At 33.8% G+C, this 17,486-nt stretch overlaps 1 protein-coding gene across 2 annotated transcripts in view; it reads left to right on the top strand.

Moving 5' to 3' along the window:
- LOC131804446 (uncharacterized) overlaps positions 1-17,486 on the top strand; it is a 593,503-nt gene that overhangs the window by 434,797 nt on the left and 141,220 nt on the right. The gene's annotated exons all lie outside the window — the stretch shown is intronic.

Here is a 17,486-nt window from a genome sequence, read left to right as displayed (position 1 = left end):
GTATTTAGGTAAATTTAATTAATTTAATTTATTGTAGTTTTTATTCAAATTGGCACGAGCAACTATAAATAAAAACAATTAATTAACAATGCCACAAATAAAGACACTGATTCATTAATTTGCTTTACAATTAGATTTCGAAATGTTAAACTAAGAGGTGAGGTTAATACATTTGTGACTTTTCCACCTTCCCTCGTAGTTATACGGGTCGAATCGAGTTTTCAAGATTTCAATTACTTTTTAATATTGAGACAGATCCCTCATGTTGTTTGCGTTTAACAAAATTTTCCAAAGAGGCATGCATGTGCATTTTATTCGCGAAGGAAATCCCGTGAATTTCGAGAGTTAAAAAAAAAACTTTTAAAAAAATGTATTGTTTGAAACTCTGTGGGAAAGAAGCTCAATCGACATCAATTGTATGAATATACAATGGCTGAAAATGCTGTATGGGTAAAAAATGTCAGAATACTGGAAAATATGAAAGAATGTATGGAATATATGTATGTGTTGATGGAAACCAAACGAAGAAGGCAGAAAGAAATAAGAAAAAACAAGTAAAAAAGCAGTAAGTTCGGCCGGGCCGAACTTTGAATACCCTCCACCATTTGGAACGAATTAGAAAATTTTCAAAAAAAAAAAAAAAATAAATAAATAAAATCCATTAAAAATTCTTATGAAATCTTTAAAATATCTAATATAAGAAGGTGCCGATATGTGGGGGGATATACGCTATTGTGGACCTATGAAGACAAATCTATGTCTGCGTGTAAAGTACTAACAAGGAACTCCTTGTGTGGATTTTCAAAATACCGAATATCGCGGGGTATCGTTATATGGGAGCTATACGTTATCGTTAACCTATATAGAGGATTCTCTGTCGGGGGGTAAAGTGCTCACAAAGAACCCCTTGTGTACAAAGAACCCCTTGTGACCATTCCGTTGAAAAATATGGCTAAAAACTTCAAAATACCGAATATCGGGGGTACCGTTATATGAGGGCTATACGATATCGTGGACCTATATAGATAATTCTCTGCCGAGGTATAAAGTACCCACAAGGAACTCCTTGTGTGGATTTTCAGACAATTCCGATGAAAAATGTGGGTAAAATCATAAAAATACCGAATATCGGGGGGTACCGTTATATGGGGGATATACGATATCGTGGACCTTTATAGACAATTCTCTCTCAGGGGTGAAGTACTCACAAGGAACTACTTGTGGGGATTTTAGACAATTCCATTGAAAAGTGTGGGTAACATCATCAAAATACCGAATATTGGGGGGTACAGTTATATGGGGGATATACGATATCGTGGACCTATATAGACAATTCTTTTTGAGGGGGATTTTAGACAATTCCATTGAAAAGTGTGGGTAACATCATCAAAATACCGAATATTGGGGGGTACAGTTATATGGGGGATATACGATATCGTGGACCTATATAGACAATTCTTTTTGAAGGGGTAAAATGTCCACAAGGGACTCCTTTTGTGGAATTTCAGACAATTTCATTGAAAAATGTGGCTAAAATCATCAAAATACCGAATACCGTGGGGGTACCGTTATATGGGGGCTATACGATATTGTGGACCTATATAGATAATTCTCTGCCGAGGTATAAAGTACCCATAAGGAACTACTTGTGTGGATTTTCAGACAATTCCATTGAAAAATGTGGCTAAAATCATCAAAATACCGAATATCGGGGGTACCGTTATATGGGGGCTATACGATATCGTGGACCGATATAGCCCATCTTCGAACTTGAGCTGCCTGCAGACAAAAGAGAGATCTGTGCAAAATTTTAGCTTCCTATCGTAATTCGTTTAGACTGTAGCGTGATTACAACAGACGGACAGACGGACGGACAGGGCTAAATCGTCTTAGAATTTTACGCTGATCAAGAATATATATTGTTGGGTCTAAAATGATTATTTCGATGAGTTACAGACGGAATGACGAACTTAATATACCCTCCATACTTTTTTTGGTGGAGGGTATAAAAATCATGAGATTGTATGAAATAAGTTAAAGAAGATGATTGCAAAATATATACCACATTATTTTATAGCTCATTAGACCAACAAAATTAATTTGTTTCCACATTTAAGGGAAACATCCAGGTTAATTTATGAAAGTACAGCTAAATCCAGTAATGAAAATTAGATCCGACATAACGATGTCATAAAAACTCTGCACATTTAGTAGAGCTACCCGTAACAAATAAACGTTTTTATTTGGAATTTATGTCAATAGACTATTCCATTTGAAATAGACTAAATGAACAATCATTGATCGCTTGTTACGGCTTTTGAACGGTCTAAATTTAAAATTGGATGGTACCAAGACTATATATTAATCTTAAGTGATTTCCGATAAATATGACGGAAGTATTTATACCTATACCACATAGTGGTAAGGGTATTATGTCTTTGTGCAGTTGTTTGTAACATGGAGAAGGAAGCGAGATAGACCCATAGATACTTCTGAGGATCTCCATAGAATCACTTTCTGAGTTGATTTGTGCATGTCAGTCCGTCCGTCCGTCTGTCCAGGTATTCTTGTGAACAAAATTGAAAGGTCGCATTTATTATCCGATTTAGATGAAATTTTGCACAAATCGTTTCTTTAGCCCAAGGACGAATCCTATTGAAATTGGAGATAATCGGTAAAAATTTAGATATAGATCCCACATATATTTTCGTCGGATTTTCCTTTTATTGTGCACCAAACGTGTAATGTCTGCCCAAATAGTATGAAAATTAGCACATACAACCGAATTAGGTGTATGATTACATTCTCCCATAAAAACTTTAAATTGTTATGTCTAGCTCTACTAAATAAGCAAAGTGATGTAGGGTATCATAAAGTCGGCCCGCCCGACTTTAGGACTTTCTTTACTGGTTTTATGTTGAAAGTGACCTCTCGTACCAAATATCATTGCTATAGAATATAGTTTATGGGCTTATGAATGCTTAAAAATGGGTGGGACAAATAAGACATTCGGTCTTCTAGATCTAATCTTTGTCATTTGACCCAAAAAACCAACCCATTTAGACATTAAACGTAAAATAAGATGAAGTTATACATATTCGAACCGGTATCGAATTTTGCTAGCAGTATTTTTGAGCTGTATCTGATATCTTAAAATGAATATCATGGTTATGAAGTGAACAAATTGGACGAAATATTTATGTGGGAGCTATACCTATATCTGACACGATTTTCACAAATTTTAAAATATTACAAATATTATAAATTTTACTAACAAAAATAAATGGATGGATATGCATACATCGACTCAGAATGTGATTCTATGAAGATCATCTAATGAATTAATCCCGTTTTCCCTTGCATATTACAAACAAATGCACAAAAACAAAAAACTCTGACATACGGTGAAACTTGGTGGAGAAAATTTTTGCCGTTGGCGTCATCCTTTTAATATGATGCTTTTTAAGAGAGTTTTGCATAAACTCGCATAAATTGCCTTACGTTTGTAGAATACACCTGTAGAATATAATGACTTGCTATGAGTGAGCTTTTAACTTTTTAAGTTGCAACAAGTAAGCAAAGGCAAAAGACGTGCAGGGCGACTATCTCCAAAAGCAAGATGCCCCCCTGTATCTCCAAATTTAGACTCATCATATGATTTGCTTGTCTACAATATTTGGCTATATTTGTCAACGAAATCAGCATAAAAAGCCAGAAGTTCGCCTTTTATGTATTTCGGATATAGCCTGTAAGTAATGCTGGTATTTTTTTACACAAAATTAGTTGTCCATTCTACCCGCCGTCCTAAACTCTAACTTTATGCGCGATTTCGTGTCCTTTGGTTTCTATTTGTTAACTTTATAACGGCTGCAAAATCAGGAACATTTTTAGTTGTTGGTCTATTTAAACCCCTAAATATATTGCGGAAGCATCTTTGGCCTAGCCCTTCGTGAGGATCGGACGATAATTGCAATCTGTCTATAATAACCCCACCTGTGTTGTAAGTTGAAAAAATATTGCAAAATATACACTTCAATATTTTAAGTCAAAATTAAAAAATCGCATGCGATAAAAAATATGAAAAATAAAAAAAATGTAACAAAATACTACAAAATCTATATTAACATCATTATTGTCATCTTTTTAAACGATTTTTTAGATTGTATACTTTTATGCCAAGAGGGCATTCTGAATTGACAAAAATATTCGCGGTTTAATGGAAAATTAGACTTTTATTTAACACAAATGTTGTGGCCTATTTAACCCACTAAATACTATCCGATGACTATCAAAATTGGAAGGCTTCTGCACAGCCCCATGCTAACTTCCGCTCTGATTGGTCTAAAATTGCGACCTGTAGAGCAACTGCAAAATCAGGATTTTTTCAGTTTTTGGTCCATTTCAACCCTTAATTATTATGCGACCATTACCAAAAGAAATAGGGTTCTATTCTGACTCTAGCCCCACCTCCATTCTAAATTTCGTGAAGATCGGGCCATAATTGCGACCTGTAGAGTAATTACAAATTAACATGGACAGACGGACGGACGGACATACATAGCTAGATCGACTCAGCTCGCCGAGATAGGAAGATCCATATATACTTTCCTATATGGGAAACCAATATTTCGTGGTGTTACATACTTTTTGGCTCAAACTTATAATATCTCCAACACATAGTGTTGTAGGGTAGAAAAAGTATCATCAAATTTGTATAACAACAAGTGAAAACATTAACTTCTGCCACCGGAGCTAGAACCCATTATAACCTACCAGAACAAATTTTTAGAAAAATCCATGAAGAAATGTGACGAAAATTATCAAAATAACGAATATTGGGAGGTACCGTTATATGGCGGCTATTCACAAAACGTGGACCGATATGTCTCATTTTCAATTCCAACCATTCTAGACCTAATACAAATTATTCTGCCAAAGTTTTAAGCTCGACGTCAATTTCAAATGGATTTAGTAGTATTCGGTTTGTGATCCAGACCCGAAACCATTTTGGGATCTCAACAAAACTTTGTTAGGGTCTTGATACAGACCTATAAAAAGACCTATCATACAGACCTATAAAAAGAGAATATAATATTTAAACATATATTTCTGAGCAGCTAATATAGGACTTTGAAATGTTATAGAGGGCTTTGGCATCAATTTTGGGCCCCTGTATTTTTATAAAGCAAATATTTCAAGATTTCCTACGCTTTGGTCTTATTTTCCATTTAAATGCGCCAAGTTCTGATATATTATTTTGTGTTATGCAGATACCTTCGTTGTAGAAAATTATTAATATAGGAAAAAAGTTGGTATAATCCTTATATAAGTATAACCCTGACTTTAGTTACTGTTTAACATTGTTAGATAATATTGTAATTCAAATATAAATAAATGTGTTCATTAGCCAATGTTATTAATAAAGCCAATTCGAGTGTTAGTTCGAGTTAAAACATAATGTGTAAATTAATAGAGAAAGAAATTCAAATAGTTATCCTAATACTATGTGCCAAAGTTTTACAAAATTTTCTTAATTTTCTCTCTTACTTAGGAATTCCTATTTCTTCCTTGCCTATGCAAATTTTCCAGAATAACGTGCTTATAAACATAACATTATCCCCTCTACATGTTATGCAGAACTGTTCTCCTTCCAAGAGTCTTTAAATACCAAACCCTTTTCACTGCAAACTTTGTTGTTTATTTTGTGGAAATAAAAGTTGTTCAAAAGTTTTTAGCTTCATTAGCTATTTTGCCGTTAGGCGGAAGCTATATTTTAATGCGATAATCTGAACATAATTTAGAAAATGGAAACTGAATTCATTTTTGCCTCTATTATAACACCATTATTGTATTGCCGTTTAATGTGGTCTGGGTATTTGTGCGGTATTTATTTACCACGGTCGTCTATCTATGGATGCGAGTGTATTTTTGTGCATAGAGTTTGGCATGACCACAAGAAGAACTTCATACCATTGCCCCATAAAAGTGGTTAACGCTCGCATTTTTGGCAATTTTGTATCCAGATTTTGCCTGCCAGTGATATTTGGCTATTTATGTTTGTGGGATATTTTGCCCGTGTCTGTTGATAATGTTTGCGGTAAGGCAATGTTATTTCGTTGTTGTTTTTCACATCGCAGTTAATTAGGCATCATTGAGTAATGTTTATGGCATTGTCAATTTGGTAGGAGTGATTTAATTTAATATATGATTTGGGCGTCCAATTCAATGCGTGGCTGTAACCACATGATTAAACCATGTGACTGATAATTATTTTGATTGAATTTTTAGGGGGAAAGCATTTCAATTATCACTAAATTTAGGTTTTGCCAATAATATCACATAGTTGTCTAGGCAGGCCTGCCAATCTATAAAATTTAGTGGAACCAATTCGTACTTAAACTGTATGAATAATACAAAACAAGTTTGCAAAGGTTATTGGACTATGGTTGGGACAAGAGATACAACATTCAAATTTCAGATCATTACGCCCATCTCGAAAGAAAAACAAGTAAACAAAGGCTATAGTAGTGCGGGGCCGACTATGTTATACCTACAACACTACAATATGTTTGAAGCCCCCCCCCCCATTTCAAAAGCGAAATGGACATAAGGAAGATTTCGCTTTTGAAATTAGGATTTTGACTAGGGACATTTGCCCAATATTTCTGCACTCCGTCGGGCTGTTAGATGATGTAGTCCATTTAACAGGTTAATATATTCCAATGGTCAATGGAATTCTTCCCTGTCCTTAACTCTCTTCACAGGCGTGTCATTTTTCTGTTGGTTCACTTGAACCTCTAAATATTTTGCGATCATCTCCAAAAGCAGGAAGCCTCATCTATATGATTTGCTAGTCTAAGATATTTGGCTAAAATCGTCGACGAAATCAGCATAAAAAAGCCAGAAGGTCGCCTTTTGTTTATTTCGGATAATTATTATAAGTACTGCTGGTATTTTTTCACACAAAATTAGTGGTCCATTGTAGGTGCTGTCCTAAACTCTAACTTTATGCGAGATTTCGTGTTCTTTGGTTTCTGTTTGTGACCTTTATAATGGCTGCAAAATCAGGAACATTTTTAGTTGTTGGTCCATTTCAAATATATTGTGGACGTTTTTCAAAACAATAGACCCTTCTGAGCCCAAACCTACCATTCTGAAAATTTTCGTGAGGATCGGAGGATATTAGCAATACTTATATAATATCCCCAACCTGTATTGTAAGGTGAAAAAATATTAAAAAATATACACTTCAATATTATAAGTCAAAAAAAAAAAAAAAATCGCATGCGATAAAAAATATGAAAAAATAAAAAAATGTCACAAAATACTACAAAATCTATATTAACATCATTATTGGCATTTTTTTCTGCGATTTTTTTTATATTTTGTACTTTAATGACAGGAGGGCACTCTGTATTGACAAAATTTGTCAAAATCGGTCCGGCCATTCTTGAGATATAAGCATTCTAACTAACATCCCCTTCCTTTGTATATACACATTGTATATATTTCGCTATATATAACCGATATATTTACTATCGGCATCTACGTAACGGTCAAAATTGACTTGTTCGTCTATTTGTGATTTCTCCGGGATTTAAAATATTCGCGGTTTAATGGAAAATTTGACTTTTATTTAACACAAATGTTGTGGCCTATTTCACCCACTAAATATTACCCGATGAAGGCTTCTGCCCAGCCCTAAGCTCTAGCCACATGCTAACTTTCGCTTTGATTGGTCTATAATTGCGACCTGTAGGGCAACTGCAAAGTCAGGAATTTTTGTGTAGTTCTTTACTGTTAGCCCAATACCATAATCCAATCTGAACTGATTATCATATCCCAATCTGAACCGTATTTGGTTAGTCAAATATGCTTAAGTCGGCGAAGAATATATATGGGAGCAATATCGAAATCTTAACCGATTTCTAATTAATTTGTCAAATTTATTATTGTAAAAAAATTCCGCCACAGATTCTGAATTTCATTAGAATCGGGAGTACATATCATGTTTGGTGCATAGCATATATGAAATCGGCCGAAATATATATATATATATATATATATATATATATATATATATATATATATATATATATATATATATATATTTTTGGCAAACTTTTTTTCTGATCAAATTTCATTAAGATATAACATACATATCGTGTTTGGTGCATCATATAAACGAAATCGGCTGAAAATATATGTGGGAGCAATATTCAAATCTGAACCGATTTCAATATATATTGGCAAAAATTATTTTCTGATCAAATCCCGTCCTCATTCCAAATTTCATTACAATAGAAAATACATATCGTGTTTGGTGCATCAAATCCACGAAATCGGTCGAAAATATTTATGGGAGCTACATACAAATCTGAACCGATTTCAATATAATTTGACAAATGTATGTTCGTTTTAAATTCCGTTACATATTCCGAATTTCATTGAAATTAGAGATACATAGCGTGTTTGGTGCATCAAATACATGAAATCCACCGAAAATGTGTATGGGGGCAATATCCAAATCTGAACCGATTTCAATATAATTTGGCAACATTTTTTTTTTGTTTCAAATTCCGTTACGCATTTCAAATGTGTGCACATATGTGTATTTGTAATCGATCATCAGATATCTGCATATAAAATCTAAATTTTTGGGAGGTACCTCCGATTCCGATGCTATATTTACAGTTCCAAGTGGAATTTTAAAAATGTATGTAGCCTATGTTATTTTCAGTCGATGTTGTAGTATACTTGGAAATGTTTAGGAAAATCTGTTCAGCGGGTTTCGAGTACATTGATTACAAACAAACATACATTTTCCTCTTTTATAGATATAGGTTATTATTCAAATTTTTTACCCTTTTTTTTGGAGTGGACCGATATTGTCCATTTCGTAACGTTGCAAAGTTGAAGCAAATCGAATTAATTAATTAGCCTTTCTCTTTCTGTGCATTTTTAATTTTTTTTTTTTTTTTTTTTTTTTTTTTGAAAATTTCGAACTTTTATGAAGGCGATACCAGAAGAAGTGGCCAGAAATTGACCCGAACCCGTTCTAAGTTTGACAATAATAATACCATACACAAAGTTTGAACCAAATTGGATACTCCCTACGACAGTTATCATGCGCACCAGACAGAAAGAAAAACGGACGGACGCACACAGCTAGATCGACTCCAAATGTCCTGAAACGGATTTCATCCAAAGAGACCTGTGTTCTAAAACCGTTATTTAGATGAGGTACGTTTTGGCCGTATCAAATGATATATTCCCTCTCCAGCCATGTGACTGAGGGTATAACAAAGAAATAAAATTATGAAAATATGATTAAACTATCAAAATTGTCCCGAATAAGCAAGAGTTATTTTCACCCTTAAGATAGAAGAGAAATTTATCTATGGAGAACATTTACTTCAACCCAATGCCCTGGTTCCGCCTAATAGCTTTTATTGTAGCAATGTGTTTAATTTTTTTCTTATTTCAATTAATTTACAAAATTTACTAGCTTCACATTTAAGATGGAATAAAACTAAATAACAGAAAACTTTTTCAAAGTTTTCGATAAGTACGAAGTGCATAGCTACTTTTGCAGCACAAAGAAAAACCAACAATATTAAATTTAAAAAATAAATCAACACTTAGGGAATTTAATCAAAAGTTGCCAAAGTTTAAGCTATTTACAGTTTTTGAGTAATAATCTGCTTTCGTAGTTTTCGAAAACCAGATGAAACTTTGAAATTATTTTTGTATAATTTTTTAAAATGAATAAACAAAATAGTAAAATTTATTTGCAAATAAATGTAATGGAAAATCATTAAGTTCAGTGTGACTACAGAGAGCACAATTAAATAAAACACAAAAAAGATTTTTTTTATACCTTCAGCCATATGACTAGAGAGGGTATCAGGAATATAGACAGGTATCATTTGATTGACCAAAATGTGCCTGATCGAAATATGGGCATTAGACTATAGGTCTCCGTTTCAGGACATTTGGAGTCGATGTAGCGATTTCCCCCAGCGTTTGTCTGTATGTGTGGCTGGTGTGCACGATAAATCTCAAAAGGAGTATCCGATTTGATCCAAACTTGGTACATCGTAATATTATTATCAAACGTAGATCGAGCTCAGATATGATCAATATCGGTTCACTCCTTCTGGTACCTCCCCCACAAAAAATCGAAATTTTCAACAAAAAAATTTACTGCACAGAAAGAGAAAAGATAATCAAATTTTGCTCCAACTTTGCAAAAAAAAATTTGGGTTCACTCCATCAAGTACCACCCCCATATAGGGTCAACATTTTGAATAATTATAACTCTTATAAAATGTTGTGTAAGAGTCCGATTGTCTTTATATTACACATATCACAATATTTTTAAAAACTCAAGGTCTGGTGTGAAGTTGGAACATATCTGTCCAGTCCTTCTGGTACCTCCCCCACAAAGGGTCAAAATTTGGAATATCCATGAAGCGTATAAAGTGAAACAATTAACATCCAATTCCATTAAGACTTGGTAAATCTCAATATTTTCATCAACACAGTATTTGTTATAAAGATGGACGGTCTGCGTACCCCTTCTGGTACCTCACCCAGAAAGGGTCATAGTTTTCAATACTTGTAACTGTCATTAGTTGCGAAACAAGTCAGCGATTCTTCAGCGACAACAAAGTACAGATAACTTTTATTGTCCGATTGATCATCGCTCGATTTCAATTTCATTGTGCGGAAAATGTTTAAAATTGGATGGATTTTCGAACGAAGTTAAAAAATGGAATAGTGCACATTTAAGCACAACACCGACGAATTTCATTTATTTTACCTTTCTTTCTCTGTTAATTCCCACATAAATGAAACATAATTGTTTATAGTGGTATATACTGTGTATATACTGCGGTTTTGCTGCATCATAAGTTGCTGATCATAGGTCAGCATAGATAAAAGTTAATGCTGGAATAAATTCGCACAAATTGATTTGTAACAACTTATTTATTTTTTTTTTCTGTTTTTCAACTAAATTCACAACTGATGTCACTTGTACAGAGGATAATGGATTTGCAACGATGTATTACTTACTATTTGAAAGTAAATATCAGCTGAAAGAGGAAACAATTCTATCGTTGATGGAGGACACAATACGAGGGAAATGACAATAATTTTTAACAGGAAATTAAAATTGAAAAATGTACAACAAATGGCAAAGCATTTTAGTACATGCAAGTGAACAGAGTCTTGCAGAAAGTTTTAGCTATATATATTTACTAAGAGAAATACGGAATATCCGGGTAATCAATGTTTTTTGCAGTAGTTTCAACTTCAAATTAAGTTTGAGAGTGGAAATAATGTCATTGACAAACATATTGTGAAGTGCATGTTATGCGTTTGCAACTTTTGTTGTCTTAAGCTCTTAGTAGTACTTTAAAGAAAATTATATATAATTATATAATCATAATTTATGTGTGATTTTGTAACCCAAAAACCAGTAAGGAAAAGTCAAAAGTTGGGCGGGACCGACTATATGATACCCTATACCACTAGAGCTCCCGTAACAAAAGAATTTATTTCGAGTAGATTATACCACCTATCAACATTTATTTTTAGAGCAGTTATAATTTACTATATCACTAAAAGAAGTATTATACTCACTTTTGAGATTGTCTGTGCAGGTCCATATGACGGTACCTCCCGCCATTCGATATTTTGATGATTTTAGCAACATTTTTCACCGGAATTGTTTCAAATTTGGTATCTGAAGTTCGTAACGGATACTACAACTTAAGATAGAAAATTGTCTGTTCTGGTCCACGTTTTCGTATAGACTCCATTAAAGGTACCTCCCGATATTCGGTATTTTGATGATTTTAGGGACATTATTCACCGGAATTGTTTCAAATTTGGTATTTGAAGTTCTTAATAGATACTACAGCCTAAGACAGAAAACTGTCTGTGCAGGTCCACGTCTTCGTATAGCCCCAATATAACGGTATTTCCCGATATTCGGTATTTTGATGATTTTAGCTACATTATTACCGATTTTTTATGTTCCCATTTGAATATTGTAATGGTTTATGACAAAAGTCCAGGTCCATGTCGTCGTATAGACCCTAATATAACAGCTACATTTGGTATTTTTAAGATTTTAACAGCATTTTTAACGGATTTTATTGTTTTGAGAATTGACAAATTCGTTCCGCATGGTGGGGGTATTCAAAGTTCGGCCCGGCCGATCTTACAGCTTTTTTACTTGCTATACCCTCCACCATACATAGTATGGAGGGTATATTAAGTTCGTCATTCCGTTTGTAACTCATCGAAATAATAATTTTAGACCCAACAGTCCACGATATCGTTTAGCTCCCATATAACTGTACCCCCAATTTTCGGTATTTTTATGATTTTCGCCACATTTTTCAATGGAATTGTGTGAAATTCCACACGAGGAGTTCTCTGTGAGTACTTTACCGCCTGGAAGACAATAACATATATAGGTCCACGATATCGTATAGCCCCCATATAACGGTACCCCCCAATATTCGGTATTTTAATCATTTTAGCCACACATTTCAATGGAATTGTCTGCAATTCCACACAAGGAGTTCCTTGTGAGTACTTTAGCCCCTGTAAGAGAATGGTTTATAAAGATCCTCGATATCGTATATCCTGCATATAACAGGACTTCCCGATATTCGGTATTATTATGAGTTTAGCCACATTTTTCAATGGAATTGTCTGAAATTCCACACAAGTAGTTCCTTGTGAGTACTTTAGCCCCTAAAAGAGAATTGTTTATATAGGTCAACGATATCATATAGCCCCATATAACGGTACCCCCCAATATTCGGTATTTTGATCATTTTAGACACATTTTCAAAGGAATTTTCTGAAATTCTACACAAGGAGTTTTTTGTGAATACTTTACCGCCTGAATGAGATTTATATATAGGTCCACGATATCATATAGCCCCATATAACTGTACCCCCCCCCCCCCCCCCCAATATTCGGTATTTTGATGATTTTAGCCATACTTTTCAGTGGAATTGTCTGAAATTCTACACAAGGAGTTCTTTGTGAGTACTTTAAACCTTTTTAAATGTGTTTTTTTTTTAAATTTCCAAAGTCGTTCCAAATGGTGGAGCGTATTCAAAGTTCGGTCCGGCTTACTGCTTTTTTACTTGTTTTTAACTTAGAATGATCACAATGGACCGAAAGGTATCCAAGTGAGATAGCTACTTTCTAAATTTTAACTGCACTTACACTTCAAATAGGATATGCATTAATTTTTAGTGGAATTTTACATTTCATAAAAAAAACACCTGCAACCTTCAAAATACAAAAATTAGAGCACATAGCATAATGGAGCACATACCCCGTCCTTAATGGTGCGATCTCAATTGTGATTTCCTCAGACTCCATTTTATGGTGGAGTACAAAAGAATTGGGTGCAATGGAGTCAAAAAGCGATATTCTCATTAACCCTCTACACTTAATTTCGTAAATAAATTATTATTAATATGGGCTTTACATGTCCGAAACTTTTCATACACATTATTCACAATATACTATGGCCAAATAAATATGTATGTCTCTGTCCGAATTATTTTCGTCATGTAGTTGTCGTCCTTAAATATTTTCACCACAATCATTTAAGGATGGCATTTGTTCAAGCGATAGCAATTAAATACATTGATCAAACACATCGTGTTATGTCAAAGTGAAAATCGACATTTGTGTATATTTACTTTTCATAACATATTTGTCAAATATAATTTATTTTATCTAAACATTTTTAATTACATTATCTTGAACGCACTATTACGTATGGCAGCCCAATTTAATTTGAATTTTGCAACATTTGTCTTATATATTTCTTAAACGTAACAATATTAACACAACCACTGACCAGTAGAGCGAGTGTGTCTAGATAAACCTCAATTTTATATCTTTGAAAATGTACAATTCAAATATTCTTTGGCAAACATCTTTGCATTTCTTAGCAGAATGTTAAGTTTTACTTCATCTGTGAGTTTCTTTTGTGGTTGTGCGTATGTGTGAGTGCAAATTTATTCTTGTCGATGAATGTGTTATAAAAGATCAACATATGAAGATGTTGCATATGGTATCATGCGCTGGAAAATCTATTTTTGAGAGTAATGTTACTCCCATGTATCTTACCATGTAATATACACTCCATGAAAAACTGTAATATTACCTCAAATTTGATAAGTTTTGGCACATACAAGGAACAAATTTGGTGTATCCATTTTCAAAAGTAACATTTTACTCCGATGTATTTTAGGTCCGCAGAATTTTTGGTACTGAAAATGGGACATTTAGGTCCACGTTTTGGTATAGACCGGCAAGATTTTAGATATTTTGGTTATTTTAGTTACAATTTTAAACTTAATTTGCTGTGAATTGGCAGATTGTGTTCCCGTAAGTAAGAATACTTCCTTGCACAGAACTGTCTGTATAGGTCCACGCTTTGGTATAATTCCCATTTAACAGTGTCTTCAAATATTTGGTATTTTTATGAATTCATTTTTCACTAGAATTGTTTCAATGTTTTTATACCCTACAACACTATGTGTTGGGGGTATTATAGGTTTGATTGGACCAAAAATTATGTAACACCTCGAAATATTGTTTTCTCACATAGGAAAGTATATATGGATCTTCCTATCTCGCTGAGTCGATCTAGCTATGTATGTCCTTCCGTCCGTCTGTCGCAATTATGGCCCGATCCTCACGAAATTGTAAATGGAGGTGGGGTTATGGTCAGAATAGAAGCCTATTTTTTGGAGATGAAAATTGTCCTGTGTTTGCAGTTACTCTACAGGTCGCAATTATAGACCAATCGAAGCGGAAGTTAGCATGGGGCTAGAGCTTAGGGCTTTAGTGGGTGAAATAGACCATAAGATTTGTGTTAAGTAAAAGTCAAATTTTCCATTAAACCGCGAATATTTTTAATCCAGGCAAAATCACAAATACACGAACAGGTCAATTCTGACCGTTACGTAGATGCCGATAGTAAATATGTCGGATATATATAGCGAAATATATACAATGTATATATACAAAGGAAGGAAGCTAGAATGCTTATATATCTCAAGAATGGCTTGACCGATTTTGACAAATTTTGTCAATTCAGAATGCCCTCTCGGCATAAAAGAATAACATCTAAGAAAATCTCATAAAACTTATTTGGGGGTTTATTTTAAAAAGTGATTGCTATAAAATCCATTTGGAATTTTCCACAACCCATATTGGCTATTGATCATTGAAATTTAAAAAATAATTGCAGTGCTTTTTTTACAAATTTAGGTTCATGTTTAGAATTTATTTAATTTTTTGTTCAGGGACTCCCAGTGAAATTTGATATTAAATATTTGTTCCTTGGAAACTTCCCTAAAACTTAGTAAATTAATGTACTTTTTTATTTAGATTTAAAAATTGTTAAACTAGGATTAAAATAATATATTTTATGCCATCTACCCTCCATAAAATTCTAAGTCGACTTAACGATGTCCGTCTGTATGTCTGTCCGCCTTTCAGTTGAAATCACGATACAGCCGACATTTTTATACCCTCCACCAAAAAAAGTATGGAGTGTATATTAAGTTCGTCATTCCGTTTGTAACTCATCGAAATAATCATTTTAGACCCAACAAAGTATATATATTCTTGATCAGCGTAAAATTCTAAGACGATGTAGCCCTCTCCGTCCGTCTGTTGTAATCACGCTACAGTCTAAACGAATTAAGATAGGAAGCTAAAACTTTGCACAGATCTCTCTTTTGTCTGCCGATCAAGTTATAACGGTACCTCCGATATTCGGTATTTTGATGATGTTAGCCACATTTTTCAATGGAATTGTCTGAAAATCCGCACAAGGAGTTCCTTGTGGGTACTTTATACCTCGGCAGAGAATTATCTACATAGGTCCACGATATCGTATTGCCCTCATATAACTGTACCCGGTATGAAATTGTCTTAAAATCTACACAAATAGTTCCTTGTGAGTACTTTACCTCCTGAGAGAGAATTGTCTATACAGGTCCACGATATCGTATATCCCCCATATAACTGTACCCCCCGATATTCGGTGTTTTGATGATTTTACCCACATTTTTCAACGGAATTGTCTGAAAATCCACACAAGGAGTTCCTTGTGGGTATATTATACCTCGGCGGAGGATTATCTATATAGGTCCACGATATCGTATAGCCCCCATATAACGGTATATGTCCACGATATCGTATATACCCTTATAACTGTAAAAGAATTTTTAATGGATTTTATTGCTTTGAACATTTTTGAATTCGTTCCAAATTTGTTCAAATTTGATATTTTAGAGAATTTGGTACATACTTGAAGTATAAAATTATCTATGGAGGTTCCCGTTCCGGTATAGCCCCCAGATGACGGCCTCAACCGGTTCATGGTTTTTTGAAGTTTAATAGCATTATCCAAACGGTCTTACTGGTATTTGTAGTTTAATGTTTTTACTTGTAATCAAAAATATAAAAATATTTTAGTTTTTTTTTTTTTTTTTTTGGTAAAATTGATCCAAATAATTTCTAGATATAATGGAAATAGATAATTCTTCTCTTTGATGACTTACAGTAAAACTTTGTGATGAATATTTCTTGTCTTTGACGTCATCCTTCTAAAATCATTCATTGTAGGGAAATTTTTCATAAACTCACATAAACAAAACAAAATTTATGTTTTCTTTCATTTGATATGGAAACTACCATATGATCATATTTACTTATGCATCCACAACGGTTGTTACCTATTTGATTATAAATCAAATACTACCCGTGTATCACCCATCATAAATTATGTAAATTTCAATGAACAATCGATTGTGGTTAATCGTAATTGGAGAATGGTACAAAGGCAAATTTACTTTGTAGCCATGAAACATCGTAGGAAGACTTTGTGTAGATATTTATGTGCTACTACATACATGTGTGGGAAATATATGAAAGTATGCCTGCTACCATAAACGTACAGATGTTGTTTTCCTAACACTCGAATTTTTATTTTCATTATTGTATATTATTCGATCTAAACATTAAAACCTATAATTGTACAGGGTGAGATGAAAAAAACTGCAACCAACTTCAGACTGCTGTCATTTATAAGCCACTCGTCCGACAGTTGTTAAAATTATTCCAGTCACAGCTCATTATATTATTTACAAGCGTAGAAAAGCATTTTGTTTTTTCCAGAAAAAAGTTATTCGTGATTCAAGCGTGATAGTGTGATTTCTTTATATTTGGCTGAAAAACCACAATTGGCTATCGTTTGAGCACTCCAGCATTTAAATGTGAAAAAATTTTTTGTGTCTCGTACCATCGCTCGTTACCGTGATATTGGTAGGGTAGCCCGACGTCAAGAAGTGGAGGAAAGAAAGCAGCAACATCAGCAAAAATGGTTCGAAAAGTAATGAAGCGACTTGATCGAAACCCACGT

Source organism: Musca domestica, unplaced genomic scaffold (assembly GCF_030504385.1).
Source record: "Musca domestica strain aabys unplaced genomic scaffold, Musca_domestica.polishedcontigs.V.1.1 44, whole genome shotgun sequence".
NCBI lineage: Eukaryota > Metazoa > Arthropoda > Insecta > Diptera > Muscidae > Musca > Musca domestica.
This window is presented reverse-complemented; position numbering and strand designations above follow the sequence as displayed.